Here is a 16,320-nt window from a genome sequence, read left to right on the forward strand (position 1 = left end):
GGTAAGAGCACATTGTTCGAATTCCAAAATTTTGCAGTAAACATTTTCAGATTTGAAATTAGAGTTTATTTGTTGATAAGGTCATTATGGACTTATTATAATGCCCGTTCCAAGTTGAAATGGAAAGGGGTCAGTATCTAAATAAACTGTTAATGACGTTTTCAAAAAAACCTTAGCCGTCAAAAATACGTTCTGCCCCGTTCCAAAGACTTCATGCCGACGGTAATTTAAAAAATTTCAACGTATTTTACGGGCAAAATGGCCTCTGACGGTCAAAATGAGCGTCAAATTCCAACCCTGGTGCAGAGTTTATCTCTTTTTGAAGGTTATTACATCAGGTTTTCCCACCTTCATGACCTGCTGATCAGGTGGTGTCTTAGAAGTTCGCCCTGCATGCCCGTTTGGAGAAGCTGTTATCTTCGATCCCACGGGTGCTTTTCCTTCAAGTGAATTTCGCCTAGAGTGACCACTTTCTGAATTGTTGACCACTGTAAGTGGCTGCTGCCTGTTTGAGAAGGGTTGGCTCTGTCCACCAATAGATAATCTTCGCCCACCGCTACAGACAGGGGGTGATAATTCAACTTGAATTGTAGATCTTTTTTCACCATTGATTAGTTTTCCAAAGGACTGTAGTGACTTTTTAATTTGAGAAGTCTTTTTCGATGCGAATGGAGCCACAGTATCAGTGACTGTATTTATTTCACCGTCCGTACCGTCGTTTCCCAGACTGCTCCGACGGTTGCCATTTTGTCTGCCGATCGGCGTCTTATTAAGCTTGGATCTCTCCCCTGAATCTACCAACTTGTCATCTTGGGTACCCACCCCAAAATTATAAATACCATCTTGTACCTCAAATTTGCTTATTCCAGGCGCTTCAAGGCTCCATCTACGATTTCGCACTGGCGTTTGGAGTTTGTGTTTGTCAATAAGTGGAGATTCTCTCGCATTCTGTAACTGTGCTACTTCTGCTTCTTTCCTCGCCAACGCCTTCTTCAAACTGTCTACCTGCTCTCTAAGCTCACGAACTTCTCCACTTTCTTTATTCAAACGTGCAGCACCAAGTTCAACAGACGACACCCGTTCAGCGAATTTAAGGGTGCTTATTGTCTCTCCATATGAATCCGGTTCAGGACTTATGTGCACAAACATCAGAGTCTTTGCCTTGCCCCCTAATGAATCCTGAAGCAATTGAGTCAATTTGCTATTTCGATATGGCACATGCGAATTCCTCTGTGCCAATGCCGCAATTACGTCTCCTAGAGATGAAAGGGACTTGTTTATGTATTGTGCCTCCTTCAAACGATCTCCAGTTACTTCAGATTTATCTACCCTCTCACTTCCAGCAAGATCTACCAAATTAAGGCAGCTATGAAGGTTACACCCAGAAACACGATCTGTACCTTGCACATGTACAGTCAACACACTGTGAGAACGACTGCTGCGGTCATTTAGTGCAGTATAGCTAACAGTGCGATTCTTTTTGCCTAAATTCATCAAATCCAAAACATCAGAAGTTGCTTTAACAGGCATAAGTATAGCATCCGGTACATTAAATCCCTTATGACCATTATTTCGAATATCTAATTTCTTGCTTGAGGTCAGTGCTCCGAGAAGATCCCTCACTTGTTCGTTGTATACCTCTATCATTTGGACGGAGACTTCATACACCATTAAATCTTTCCTCTTTTGAGACAACTCGAAGAGGTCGCTGAGTGCTCTATAGTTGACTCCCATCTCTTTTTCAGAAGCACCTGTTGGACCGCTCATGGTATGGGTTTTCCCAGATCCTGTTTGACCATATGCAAAAATGCAGACATTGTAACCATCCATTACAGATCGGATCAATGGCTGTGTATCCATGTAAATCTCTTCTTGTGTAGAAGATGGCCCAAAAACCTTATTAAAATTGAATATCCTCTGTACATCTTTGCCCATTTTGGATGTATTGACCAGGAGGGATCCATCCTCTCCAATCAATTCCACTGCACTGTGAGCTTCAGATTGACCTCCAAAATGGGGTCGGATTCTGCAGTATACCCTTATGCTTCCTTTGAGTTCTTGAAGGCTATTATAAAGGATCTTGTTTTCTTCCAGAACTCTGTGATATCCACTAGCAGCATTAAAAATTCCTGCGACCTGGTTATCAAGCAATTCAAAATGCTTTCGCCACTCTGCCTGAAACCCTTGTACATCTTCCCGTGCTCTAAGTAATAAGTCTCTTATGTCCTTGACTTCTTTTCTTTGCGCTTCCAAACGCATCTGATGTTCCTGACTTATATGCAAAGGTTTTGGAACCTGACTTTGAAAAGGTGAACAGTCACCATTTTTCTGGTCCGGAGAATCCAAAAGGAGCTGATTGTCTTGATCCTGGCTTTTCTGAATCAAGGAAAATTTGTCTTGTTTATTTTCTGCAAAAATTGCAATGATAAGATTCATGAATGCTTGCATCGAGCCCGGTGCAGCAGTTTGTATGGCTTCAACAAAGTTCTGATCAACATTTTCCTTGTCATTTGTCATTTCTACGGCAAACCGCTTTAACCAAGCTCCCATTGTGTCTTTAGATTGAAAGATGTCACCGAGTCGTTTTTCTCCGTCATCCATGTTTATAACTGATAGGTCTGGCAGAGTTTCAGTGTCCCTTACAGGCACACAAGGAGTTGAGCGTTGAAGGAAATTTCCTTTGCTTCGTGGAATCATGGGGGACCTCAAAGGGCCTGCATATTTCCAAGAGCCATTTCCTCCACACTGTTTCCATTCATAATAAGATTTCAGCCCCAATATACAGTCAACAATCTTTGTCGTAGAACCCGGCCGCAAGCTTTCCTGCTCTAAATGAGTAGCTTCAAAAGTAGGTAACTTCATCTCTTCAGCAGCTACAAGAAAATTCCTAACATTCTCAAAATATTGATAAGCAGATAAAGGCCGTCCTTCAGGAGGAAGTGATGAAACATGATTTGCAACGACCTTAGACACTGCGCCTGGCTGAACCTTGTTGATAACATTACATAATATGATCCCATTTCTCAAGCAAAGACGAAACTCCTCCTCAGATGGCTCGCATGGTATATCTAGAGAACCAACCATGCTCTTTATCCATGCCGTAGCTTGAAACCTCCTATTAGCTGCTTCCTCTGCTTTCAGTGAAGCCAAACGACCTTGCGATCCACTACTTTCTGCGCTAGAAACCTGTAAATCCGTGCCACTCCTGAACATATCGTCGGAAAATGCCTCGTGCCTTCTCTGACAAAACGAATTTCTGGGAGGAGGATAGGGAGAAGTGCTGGAAACCAATGGGGGAGGGACCCTGCTGGGAGTAGAATCTGGTTCCAGAGACATTTTTTCTTCTTATTCGACAAATCTCAATAGAAAACTGAAAAACCGCAACTGGAGAGGCTTGGCCCTGAATGCGAACTCAATCAGTGCGGTTACTGATCAATCAATCGAATTCAACCAGGCCTTGAACTCTCTTTCTCGAGAATAAATTCAAAATACTCGATGCTTTAGGTAACTTGTTTTCATTCGCAAAGAGGACTGTTTTCGGAATGGGTGCGAGCGGAGAATGGGTGCGAATGGAGAGCTTATATGAGAATTTTAATGGGAATTTCTTTAGTATTAGTAGAGAAGACTGAACAAGTCCAATCCCAACGGTCAAGTCAAATGTTGAGCCTCAAACACATCCGAAGCCGACGAGAAGCCCAACGACCTTAGTCGCATAAACACGTCATAACTTCCCGTGGACCTACCTTGGCTCCGATAATGCAATCTTTTATAAGTGTGTAATGTTAATTTATTTAGCTTTAAAAGAATAAGAACCAATCTTTTATAAGTGTGTATTGTTAATTTATTTAGCTTTAAAGAATAAGAAAGGAGTTGATTTGAGCATCGATTTTTAAATCTCTCAAATTGAATTTACAACTTTCATCAACACATAAGTTAGTATTTTTATTGAGATCACAGAGAAAATGGAAATATGCTATTGAAAATAAACTTTTTAATACTTTCCTAATTCTTTTTGTCAGATTTTCTAATATTTTGTCCATGAGATGGGAGCCCTTCACTAAATGTTGAATAAGAAAGAGGGTCTCCCAAAACAATTAAAGAACCTATTTCATTTTCTTTGTGTAATTGAATCTCCTATTAACAAACATAAACTTAGTTTCAGTTTGGTTGTTTATCATATATCCTTAACCCCATAAATACTCTGCAACTTTAACTTCTTTAAAACCATAAAAAAACCCCTCTCTCTTGTCACCCCTCGCTAACCTTATAAATTATTACAATATACTAACATATTTAAACATTTAATATATTTTATTTATCCCAAAAATTCTAATCTCAATATTAAATTACTATTATCTTGACAACAAACAACACCCCTTTGTTAACACGAATAACAGAGGAATTTAATTATATTATTTTTAAACTTCCCATGCTTACCAACTTTATCATTACATTGCATTTAATGACATGCCCCTTCAAGATACTACACCCTCTATATATGTTTTGTAAAAGAAATATTTAAAATAAAGTTTCAATTTTATAAATTTATTATCTTAGGGTAATATTTATTTAAAACATGAAATCAATACATTTAGATTTAATCTAATTATATTAAAATTTGATTCGTTTCAAATACTTAGTTGTAATATTATTAGTCCCTACCCAAAGGGCCTTGCAGGGACTATAGCAATCGATTTTCTGATAAGCATTAGTCCGACACTTAAATCAATGATTGTTTTTCTATTTTAATCGCAGTTCGTTTATATTAATGAAATGCTTTTTCTTTTTAACCAATGAGTGAAATCAAATATTTCTTTTTAACCAATTAAAGGATTCATCATCTTATTTGGCCTCATATCGAGGCCAAGGCAATTTAAAAGCAATTTAAATGAACCATTTTTCATTTGAAACTTAAACTAATGAGTAAAGACATCATATAAATGTTCATATGGATTATTGTTGGTCTAGTGTTAACATTAATTCATAGACATTAAATATTTGTAACATATATCTTGGAGTTTCAATAAGATTGAGATATTATAATTTTTTATTTTAAATATGTGTTTTTGATGTGTCTAGAGAACTACTGTTGTGTCAAAATTGTGGTTTGCATGAGAACCATACCTGACAATTATTGACAATTGTTGTTTTCATGAGAACCCGATCTGGCAGGGAACACTGCTACACAACAATATTTCTGAAATTTCTGATTTGGCGATATTTCTAATTTGGCTCTTGGTTCAAATAGTCACAATTGCTTCAATGTTTGCTACACAATATTTTCGTTTATTCACTCTTGTTCATTCACTATTTTTGGATGGAATAGTGGCAATTGCTTCAATTACACTCGCAATTGCAGCAATGTTTTCTGGTGGTGAGAACTTATGTTTTCTGGTGGCGACCACTTAAGAGCATGTTTTTTGGTGGCAAACACTTAAGAGCATGCAGGAATGATAGTTTAGCAACAACAACTTCTTCTGTTGAGCCTGCAGGAATGATAGTTTCGCAACAATAGCGTCTTCTGTTGAACTTGCAGGAATGATAGTTTCGCAACAATAGCTTCTTCTACTGAGCCTGCAGGAATGATAGTTTAGCAACAACAGCTTCTTTTGCTCAACCTGTAGGAATGATTACAAGAATGATAGTTTAGCAACAACTTCTTCTGCTCTAATTAAAGGGTTTTGTCAGCTTGGGCTTCAACTGGGGTTCAACTTGGCTTTTGGGTAAATTATCTTGACAACGTCTTCTTCTAATCCTTCTACTCTAATTAAAGGGTTTTGATAGCTCTGGCTTCAACTTTTTCTTACTCTTATTAAAAGGTTTTGGGTTTGACAACTTTGGCTTCAACTTCTTGACAGAAAAAATTAGAAAATTTTCCTATTTCTATACTAACTCTACTGCAATAACTAGAAAAAATTAGAAACTTTTCCTATTTCTGTACTAAATCTACTAGAATAACTCTACTAGAATTTGTTTACCTAAAACAACACTTGCCTGTACACCTAGGTTGGCTTGTAAGGATATACACATCAGACAGAGGAAGGCGCCTGGTATCTTAATACATGCACCGCCTACCTATCAATTCTGCTTTTGATTTATCTTTGTTCCATTTTTATTTGCTTTGTAGACAGATTTTGTAGTGGATTGAATGTTTCATGATCCAGAAAATGCTGGAGGCCTTCATTATAATTATGAATTTCACCTAGTTATTGTATTTGCTTTTATTAGATGCGATTCTTGTGAGCAGCAGATAATGTTGATGGATTGGCATCATTTACCCAGGCGTCAAGATGCTTCAACGTACTCATAAAGGCAAAGTCGCATTCCTAACTCGTATCACCTAAAAAACAGTACAGGAAGTGGGGCAAGCCACCTCTGAATGTGCTCCGTGACGAAACACTTTCATTTCGTTTAGATAAATGAAAAATGGCGAGCTTGTTCAGTTCCTGCTCTCCTTTCACTCTCCGCTCATAGTGATCAGTTCTAGTGCTGCTTGCATTCTTATTAAGAATTTCAAACACTGTCTACAAGAAATTGAAAGGGATTTTTAATTATTCAATTATCTAGTTCAAAATACTACAGGTCACTAGAAAACTACCCTCTGTTGAACTTTAGCACCCCCACTAGTTTGAGTGAGTCTCAGCAGTGAAAACACCACCAATCCCAATTGTTTTTGCAGAAGCAAGGGTATACAAACCAATTCCAAAAGCACTAGTATCATTTGAATCAACAGTTGCAACGCTAGTTTAAAATCCTTCAGTTTCAAATAGAATTCCTATTTGAAATCCATGACTTGTTCCAAAATTACCTAACCTCTTTCTTTTCGAGACTCAGTTGATAGGTGCTTAGTTGATAGGCGGATTACTCTTACATATACATGTCTTATTTTGCCTCTGCTGCTAGTGTTGGCTCTGTTGTTGGTGGTGCAGCTACTTTGACAGGTTCAACTGGATCAACTCAGTAAGCTGGTGAAAGGTTATAAGCCCGATCCAACCCCACTTTTTTTTTACCATTACCACATACACCACCTTTCGGTCTTAAAATTCCCATATATGCAAGTGTGGTACAACTAGCTGGGATTGTTGGCTAGTATGGTTGGACTGGGTAGCAAGGCCATCTTTCATTAGCGAGGCTGTTTCAATTGAATCTCGAGCACATACCGAACATTTAGTGTGGAGAGGGGATACATGGGCTGCATTCAAGCTACATGTGCCCACCCGCAAGCTTTATATTTTCTATATTTAACATAATGTTCCTTTATTTAACCACTTGCAAGTTTTACTTTTCTATTTTTTATTTATTTAATTTTTTATTTTTTATTAATTTATATGTCCAACAAGATGACAGACAAAGGAGTTTCCTAGGGACAGGAACCCCAAACAGCATTATCATGATATTTTACTCATTAAAAGAGATCATGATTTATGTAGCCATGTAGCATAGTCTTGGCGGTGTGACGCTGAAAGATGTCTATGATCTACTAGAACAATCATCATCGTCTGTAAGTGCTTTAATAATAACAACCTTCTTAACCATGTCAACAATTTTCAATGAATTTTTATTCAAGGATATTTGCAGCATGCTCTGTTGTAATCCATTTTTGTGTTTATGTAACAAATAGGTAGTAGAAGTGCACAGAAGACCACGAATCTGCTATTTGTTGCTCTTACAAGTGCCGGCTTAACATGAGTTGTTGCACCTATAACATGAGCTGACTTGGCTGTAGCTAGGATTTATGGTGGCGTCGTTTCCTTGAGTGCTTGTCGGGGCTTCAGACAGAGCTTAATTGGTCCCTTACTTTCAATAGCCCATTGTCAACGCAGTTCTATTACTATTGGAATGCTACTGGAAGGTACGTTAGGAAAACTGCTGGTTTTCTCAAGAAAGGATGTGGGTCTGTTTATGCATGCTTTGATGTTGTTGAAACTCTTACCTCGCCTGCTTTAGCAACCTTTCTTTATGCCTATGTGGGATCTACTAGTGTGGAAGTGCTTAGGCAACTCAATCCATTGGTTTTGGATCCGAAAATGGCTCTTAATTAATAGGCTCTAAGTTATCCAAATGGATATGGAACATAGAGGTTTGATGGCTCTCAAACTGCTTTGGGCGCTGCTTGTTAAGACTTAGTAGAAACTCAATTCACAGAATAATATACTGCCCCCACATTTGCTTCTTATGTACTCTCTCCCTTACTCTTGCCTATACCTTTGTTGCATCTTACTGGCAAATGCTCACTTACACTAGATTTGATGCTTATGCATAAACTAGATCACTGATTGGATCATCGACTAGATCAATAAGATAAGATACTGATGGCGGTTCTACTGCTTAAGCAACCAAATATACAGGCTCTGATACTCCCAAATTTCTCAGAGAATTTATCTAATCTTCAGAATATAAATCTGCGCTACTGTAAAAGTTTGGAGGTGCTTCCAAATTCCATAGAGAATTTAAGGAATCTCCAAGAGATCAATTTGATGCGTTATAAAAGGTTGAAAGTTCTTCCAATTCTGGCACATTAACAGGAGCAAGGTAAACTTAAACGCAACAAATGGGAATCAAACTACTATGATTGGTACATTCACTTAAATTGGATAAACTAAATCCGTCGTTGGTGAATCTGGAACTTTATCCTAAAAATGCGTACTAAACACGACAAGGACTTGTTGCTTACAACTCCCCTTATTTAATTTAATAAAACTTAAAAATCTAACATTTATATAGATAACTAATAATAAAACTATTTATAAATTTATTATATCAATATTTCAATATCAATATTATATTTATAATATTTTTATGTATTTGCAATATTTTCTCTTATTTATATATATATATATGTATAACTTATATATATATAAATTAACTTATAATAAAAATGGTATTATATTAAATTGAAAGATTGTTATTTTAGTATAACTATTTGGAAACAATATAATTTAACATTCAAAGTATTGTGATCTTAAGCATATCATATATGTGGGAAGTTTTTAACCAAATATAAAACACAAACAATGGTTTAAACAAAAATACTAATTGAGTGGACACATAAATATATAGTTATCTTTAATTATAATATTTTTATTATAATTATAATTATTTATATATATATATATATAGAAATTTCTATCAATTTAGTTATTTTTCAATGTTGAATAATAAATGTCATATATATTTAGAGTTGTGATGGAAGGAGCTTGAGAAACTCTTGCGGTAGTTAGAGTTTCACTCTAGCCGCTCAATCTTTGCACCGTTTGCATGGATTTTTTGCAGATCTCCCCATTCAATGGTGAATCTTTTCGATTTGATAAATAAATATGTTTTTTTTGCAGGTATGGATTTTAGTCAAGCTAGCTCTTGTATGGTTTGGTACAACCCTATGTTGAAGTTTGGTTTTGGTCTTCCGGTGGTAGAAGAAATTTATTCCTTTAATGTTCTCGTGGATGAGGAAGCTTCCTGCTATGAAAAATAATTTTCGTAGAATGACTTGGTTTATAGGTTTAAAGGGTACTGGTTGCAGCTAGTCAATCTACATAAATGGATCTCTGAGACATGGAAGCCAAGCTTTTACAAGTGAGTTGAATATTTACCCTATGGCACGGAGTTTCTTCACTGTGGCTTTTGATAAGATTGAGGACAAGAAGGATATCTATGAAGTTGGGCAATGGTTTTGGGGGAGTGTTGGCCTCTTTATGCAGCCTTGAGCTCCCATTTTTGACTCGGTAACAACATTAATTTCTACAGCCCCAGTTTGGGTTAGGCTTCCAAACCTTCCCTTGCATTTCTGGAATCACACATCACTTTCCTCCCTTGAGAATGTGATGGAAAAACTCTATCGTAGCTATCATGAAACAAAACAAAAAGATCAAGACTACTTATGTTCGCATTTGTGTGGAGATGGACTTCAACAAGTGTTTTCTGGCAGAGATTAATTTGATGGCTCCAAACTATGTTTGGGTCCAAAAGCTTCACTATAAGAATATCTTATTTTGGTGTAAAGCATGTTATGAAAAGGGGAATGTATTGAAAAATTTCCCCAAGTATTCTTGGAATAGCAAAGACTGGAAAAAACCCAGAAGGCCCAAATGGTGGGAAGGTGCACAAGGTGAACACTATAAGGTACTGAAATAAGAAGAGCTTCAGGACAAGAAAGACCCAAAAGACAAAAAGGAAGCAGTCAAAGAAACCATAGTCACGGCAACAAAATCTAAGCAAGAAAAATAGCTTGCCAATGGGGATCCTCCTGTCACTAGTAAGGATTCCTCAAATGCAACAATGGTGGAAAAGTAGCAAACCCTTATGGAAAACAAATTCCTTCTGGAAACCACAAGGAATTTTGTTAAAAAAGAATCTTTGGGTAGATTAGGTGGATGAGGAAGATTTCAAGAATAAGTTCATGTAGTTGCCAAAGAACGATCCACCGAAATTCGCACAAAATGCAGGTGAGATTTCAGTTGAGAAGAAAGAGAAAAAGAAAATTATCCATCAGAAACAAGAAGTCAAAACAGATCAAAATAAAATTATAACTAAAAATAGAATGTAAATATCTTTGTATTTTAAGGTTTTTCGGGAGAATACTAAATTAGAAAAAAACTGAAATTTTTGTAAAAAGAAAAATCTTTGAAAATTTAGATTAAACTTTGTGCTCAATCTCAAACTAACAAAAAAAAATAATAAAAATATATAAAAATTATAACTTTATAATCCAGAGTATATATATATATATATATATATTCATTCTTAAAAGAATTCAAAATTGTCATGTAACTTAGCAAGAGTATTTTATTTATATAAATTGCAATCGGATACCATTCTTCATTCAAAAGCTTTTAAATACCAGATAGTGAAACATAGTTAAGCAAATAAGTGCATGGAGTTAAGAGCATGTCTACTTATATGACACAACACACATAGATGCTCAAATTAGGAAACATCGCTTTCCATTTGTGTTACATCAACACGCTTTTTTCTATTTTATTCTCACATGTGAATTAAAATAATGTTTATTTTCATTAAATTTTTGTTTTTTAAAATCAAACTTAATTATATATATAGTTAGTCATAAAACCAAACTCCTTAATAAGTGGTTATATATATAAAATCAGTGTCCTGTTTTTTATATGTACAAATTAGAAATAGTCATAAAACCAGTTATATATATAAAATATGGTGAAATAAATATTATTAAAATCTTGATTAAAGTTGAAAGGACAAGGAAATATAGACAACATAGTATAAAGAATAGTTTGGAGAGTAAGATATAGAGAAGAAAGATAGTTAAAAAGTTTTGAAAATTAGTGTATATGAAAGTTATATGGAAATAATGAAGAAAACAACAACATTACATTGATAGCTTTAACAAAAAAATTAAGAGTAAAGCGTGAAATTATTTGAAACATCTCGTGATATGAAGAACAAGTAAGTATAGAAATTAGAAGCAAGTCACACATGTTTAGAAGTGAAGTGGGAAGACAAGAACAAACCAAGGAGTTGTGGGTAGAAAGGTTATGCCGAGTATGTGGAAATAAGGAGGTAGAAACTAAGCACCACTTTCCCTTATGTTGTCTAGCATAATCACAAATGAAGGCCAAATAAAATTTGCATATAGGAGAAATAACCAACATTTGAAAAGTGTTTAGTGAGAGGTACATTGAGATTGGTTGAGAAAGTGATGCAAAGAAAGAGGCAAACACTTGAGAATAAACTAATGGGATGACCAAACTTGATGTAAAGTGAAGGGGAACAAATCTAATAGAGTTGACCAAGTCCATGTTTTGGGTACTAATATTCCACCAACATCTCTAGTTACTTATTCCAAAGGGAAAAAACCCACAATTTTATTCAACTTTAAAAAATGAACAAAATTACATCTTGTAGATGTTGACCACATAATTTCGGTAAGCACAACCTCTCAACTTATGAGCATAAGAAAACACTGAGAAAAAATTACATAGATCTGTGAAGTTAAGTGTGATAGTAATCACTTAACTTCTCTCTTTTGTCTTGGTTTATAGGTTTAATGGGTACTGGTTGCGGCTAGTCAATCTACATAAATGGATCTCTGAGACATGGAAGCCCCTTTTGACAGACGAGTTGAATATTTACCCTATGGCACGGGGTTTCTTCACTGTGGTTTTTGATAAGATTGAGGACAAGAAAGGTATCTATGAAGTTGGGCCATGGTTTTGGGGAGTGTTGGCCTCTTCATGTAGCCTTGGACTCCCATTTTTGACTCGGTAACAACATTAATTTCTACAGCCCCAGTTTGGGTAAGGCTTCTGAACCTTCCCTTGCATTTATGGAATCACACATCACTTTCCTCTTATTCGACAAATCTCAATAGAAAACTGAAAAACCGCAACTGGAGAAGCTTGGCCCTGAATGCAAACTCAATCAGTGCGGTTCAGCAAGTGGGTATGTACCATTTACTACAGATACAGCAACTGATCAATCAATCAAATTCAACAAAGCCTTGAACTCTCTTTCTCGAGAATAAATTCAAAATACTCGATGCTTTAGGTATTCGCAAAGAGGACTATTTTCGGAATGGTTGCAAGCGGAGAATGGGTGCGAAAGGAGAGCTTATATGAGAATTTACTATTGAAAATAAACTTTTTAATACTTTCCTAATTCTTTTTGTCAGATTTTCTAATATTTTGTCCATGAGATGGGAGCCCTTCACTAAATGTTGAATAAGAAAGAGGGTCTCCCAAAACAATTAAAGAACCTATTTCATTTTCTTTGTCTAATTGAATCTCCTATTAACAAACATAAACTTCAGTTTCAGTTTGGTTGTTTATCATATATCCTAAACCCCATAAATACTCTGCAACTTTAACTTCTTTAAAACCATAAAAAAACCCCTCTCTCTTGTCACCCCTCACTAACCTTATAAATTATTACAATATACTAACATATTTAAACATTTAATATATTTTATTTATCCCAAAAATTCTAATCTCAATATTAAATTACTATTATCTTTACAACAAACAACACCCCTTTGTTAACACGAATAACAGAGGAATTTAATTATATTATTTTTAAACTTCCCATGCTTACCAACTTTATCATTACATTGCATTTAATGACATGCCCCTTCAAGATAACTACACCCTCTATATATGTTTTGTAAAAGAAATATTTAAAATAAAGTTTCAATTTTATAAATTTATTATCTTAGGGTAATATTTATTTAAAACATGAAATCAATAAATTTAAATTAATTTAATTATATTAAAATTTGATTCGTTTCAAATACTTAGTTGTAATATTATTAGTCCCTACCCAAAGGGCCTAGCAGGGACTATAGCAATCGATTTTCTGATAAGCATTAGTCCGACACTTAAATCAATGATTGTTTTTCTATTTTAATCGCAGTTCGTTTATATTAATGAAATGCTTTTTCTTTTTAACCAATGAGTGAAATCAAATATTTCTTTTTAACCAATTAAAGATTCATCATCTTATTTGGCCTCATATCAAGGCCAAGGCAATTTAAAAGCAATTTAAATGAACCATTTTTTATTTGAAACTTAAACTAATGAGTAAAGACATCATATAAATGTTCATATGGATTATTGTTGGTCTAATGTTAACATTAATTCATAGACATTAAATATTTGTAACATATATCTTGGAGTTTCAATAAGATTGAGATATTATAATTTTTTATTTTAAATATGTGTTTTTGATGTGTCTAGAGAACTACTGTTGTGTCAAAATTGTGGTTTGCATGAGAACCATACCTGACAATTATTGACAATTCTTGTTTTTCATGAGAACCCGATCTGGCAGGGAACACTGCTACACAACAATATTTCTGAAATTTCTGATTTGGCGATATTTCTAATTTTGGCTCTTGGTTCAAATAGTCACAATTGCTTCAATGTTTGCTGCACAATATTTCTGTTTATTCACTCTTGTTCATTCACTCTTTTGGATGGAATAGTGGCAATTGCTTCAATTACACTCGCAATTGCAGCAATGTTTTCTGGTGGTGAGAACTTATGTTTTCTGGTGGCGACCACTTAAGAGCATGTTTTTTTTGTGGCAAACACTTAAGAGCATGCAGGAATGATAGTTTAGCAACAACAGCTTCTTCTGTTGAGCCTGCAGGAATGATGGTTTAGCAACAATAACGTCTTCTGTTGAACCTGCAGGAATGATAGTTTCGCAACAATAGCTTCTTCTACTAAGCCTGCAGGAATGATAGTTTAGCAACAACAGCTTCTTTTGCTGAACCTGTAGGAATGATTGCAAGAATGATAGTTTAGCAACAACTTCTTCTGCTATAATTAAAGGGTTTTGACAGCTTGGGCTTCAACGGCTTCAACTTGGCTTTTGGGCAATTATCTTGACAACTCTTCTTCTAATCCTTCTACTCTAATTAAAGGGTTTTGATAGCTCTGGCTTCAACTTTTTCTTACTCTTATTAAAGGGTTTGGGTTTGACAACTTGGCTTCAACTTCTTGACAAAAAAAATTAGAAATTTTTCCTATTTCTATACTAACTCTACTGCAATAACTAGAAAAAATTAGAAACTTTCCTATTTCTATACTAAATCTACTGGAATAACTCTACTAGAATTTGTTTACCTAAAACAACACTTGCCTTGTACACCTAGGTTGGCTTGTAAGGATATACACATCAGACAGAGGAAGGGCCCGATATCTTAATACATGCACCGCCTACTATCAATTCTGCTTTTGATTTATCTTTGTTCCATTTTTATTTGCATTGTAGACAAATTTTGTAGTGGATTGAATGTTTCATGATCCAGAAAACACTGGAGGCCTTCATTATGATTATGAATTTCACCTAGTTGTTGTATTTGCTTTTATTAGATGCGATTCTTGTGAGCAGCAGATAATGTTGAGGGATTGGCATCATTTACCCAGGCATAAGATGCTTCAACTTACTCATAAAGGCAAAGCCGCATTCCAAACTAATATCACCTAAAAAACAGTACAGGAAGTGGGGCAAGCCACCTCTGAATGTGCTCCGTGACGAAACACTTTCATTTCTTTTGGATAAATGAAAAATGGCGAGCTTGTTCAGTTCCTGCTCTCCTTTCACTCTCCGCTCATAGTGATCAGATCTAGTGCTGCTTGCATTCTTATTAAGGAATTCAAACTCTGTCTACAAGAAATTGAAAGGGATTTTTAATTAGTCAATTATCTGGTTCAAAATACTACAGGTCACTAGAAAACTACCCTCTGTTGAACTTTAGCACCCCACTAGTTTCAGCGAGTCTCAGTAGTGAAAAACCACCAATCCAATTGTTTCCATAGAAGCAAGGGTATACAAACCAATTCCAAAAGCACTAGTGACATTTGAATCAGCAGTTGCAACGCTAGTTTAAAATCCTTCAGTTGCAAATAGAATTCCTATTTGAAATCCATGACTTGTTCCAAAATGACCCCTCCTCTTTTCGAGACTCAGTTGATAGGTGCTTAGTTGATAGGCGGATTACTCTTACGTATACATGTCTTATTTTGCCTCTGCTGCTAGTGTTGGCTCTGTTGTTGGTGGTGCAGCTACTTTGACAGGTTCAACTGGATCAACTCAGTAAGCTGGTGAAAGGTTTTAAGCCGATCCAACCCCACTTTTTTTTACCATTACCACATACACCACCTTTCGGTCTTAAAATTCCCATATATGCAAGTGTGGTACAAACAGCTAGGATTGTTGGCTAGTATGGTTGGACTGGGTAGCAAGGCCATCTTTCATTAGCGAGGTTGTTTCAATTGAATCTCGAGCACATACTGAACATTTAGTGTGGAGAGGGGATACATGGGCTACATTCAAGCTACATGTGCCCACCGCAAGCTTTATATTTTCTATATTTAACTTAATGTTCCTTTATTTAACCACTTGCAAGTTTTACTTTTCTTTTTTTATTTATTTAATTTTTATTTTTTATTAATTTATATGTCCAACAAGATGATAGACAAAGGAGTTTCCTAGGGACAGGAACCCCAAAACGCATTATCATGATATTTTACTCATTAAAAGAGATCATGATTTATGTAGCAATGCAGCGTAGTCTTGGCGGTGTGACGCTGAAAGAGTCTATGATCTACTAGAACAATCATCATCATCTGTAAGTGCTTTAATAATAACAACCTTCTTAACCATGTCAACAATTTTCATGAATTTTTATTCAAAGATATTTGCAGCATGCTTGTTGTAATCCATTTTGTGTTTATGTAACAAATAGGTAGTATAAGTGCACAGAAGACCACGAATCTGCTATTTGTTGCTCTTACAAGTGCGGCTTAACATGAGTTGTTGCACCTATAACATGAGCTGACTTGG

General features: G+C 35.5%; 1 pseudogene; it reads right to left on the minus strand.

The window, feature by feature from the left end:
* Positions 1–309: 309 nt before the first annotated feature.
* On the minus strand, positions 310–3,336 carry LOC149171178 (kinesin-like protein KIN-14L pseudogene; annotated as a pseudogene).
* Positions 3,337–16,320: the final 12,984 nt, after the last annotated feature.

The sequence above is a fragment of the Pinus tabuliformis genome, chromosome 4_2 (assembly GCF_031772625.1).
Source record: "Pinus tabuliformis cultivar Carrire ecotype Pingquan chromosome 4_2, CPIR1, whole genome shotgun sequence".
Classification (NCBI taxonomy): Eukaryota; Viridiplantae; Streptophyta; class Pinopsida; order Pinales; family Pinaceae; genus Pinus; species Pinus tabuliformis.